Source organism: Caretta caretta, chromosome 16 (assembly GCF_965140235.1).
Source record: "Caretta caretta isolate rCarCar2 chromosome 16, rCarCar1.hap1, whole genome shotgun sequence".
NCBI lineage: Eukaryota > Metazoa > Chordata > Testudines > Cheloniidae > Caretta > Caretta caretta.
In genome coordinates this window covers 5,058,051-5,059,379 of record NC_134221.1, presented here as the reverse complement: position 1 = coordinate 5,059,379, position 1,329 = coordinate 5,058,051, and positions in this window count along the sequence as shown.

Genomic DNA, 1,329 nt, shown 5'->3' with positions numbered 1-1,329 from the left:
CTCTGTTATTCTATGATTCTATGACAAAGCCCTGGCTGGGATGATTTAGTTGGGGATTGGTCCTGCTTTGAGCAGGGGGTTGGACTCGATGACCTCCTGAGGTCCCTTCCAACCCTGATATTCTATGATTCTATTATTCTAACCCAGCATTGGTTATTTTTCAGTTTCTCCTGATTTCTAAGATAATCTCTTGAGGTTTTGAACCTGATGTGGGGTGGGCAATACGGACTCCTCTCAAAGAACAATTACCTAACTGGAAATAGGGCTGGTGCATAGGACTCCTGAAATGAAACCATAACTCATTCACATTTTCAACATGTAGCTCCAGCAGCTTGAGTGCCAATAGAATCCCTTGGCCCTTTACACCAATTTTCTAATTCATCAGGAATCTCACTTATGTGGCTGTCCTTTTCAGACACTCAAACAAGCACAGCCCAAGATGCTCAGAAATGGAGACCTGAAGGGAGGCTCTGACAGGCATGTTGAGGCATCTGGTAGGAAGCTGGATTGTTGAAAGAGCTGAGCCACAGGCAGCTCCCAGCCAAGAAGGCCAGTGGAAGCCAGTGACTCTGAGAACCAGGCAGAGGAAAAGATGGGCTAGTGAGGGAGAAATGGAGCTCGGGAACAGGTTTGCTGAACTGGAAAATGAAGAGGCAGGCAGTAACTGAAGGTGGGAGGGCCAGGAAGAAGAGAACAGCGGCTAGTCCTACAAGAAGAGGGGACATGTCAATGGAGATAGCCGGAGTTCAGAGCCCCAGGAGGACAGAGGATGACTTGCAGAAGATTGCAAGAGAGAACAAAAGACAAGAGGATTACAGCTAGAAAGAACAGAAAGAGGAACGCTGGAGAATTGCACCAAGACCAAGAAGAGACAGGTCTACTTGACTGGGGACTCCCTACTAAGAAGAACAGACAGGCCCATCACCAGAGCTGATCTGGGGAAAAGAAGGGTGTGCTGTCTGCCAGGAGCTAAGATATGGGATGTGGGGAAGAAAGCTAACAGAGGCCCCAGTGGGATAGCACTTGGGGTATGCTATAGACCCCCAGGATCCAATTTGGATATGGATAGAGACCTCTTTAATATTTTTAATTAAATAAACACTATTGGGAATTGTGTGATTATGGGAGACCTCAATTTCCCTGGCATAGATTAGAGGAAAAATGCTACTAATAATGGTAGGATCCAGATATTCCTGGGTGTGATAGCTGACAGATTTCTTCACCAAATAGTCACCAAACCAACAAGATGTGATACCATTTTGGATTTAATATTGGTAGAAGAACTGAGTGTAGAGGACAACCTTGGTTCAAGTGATCATGAGCTAATTC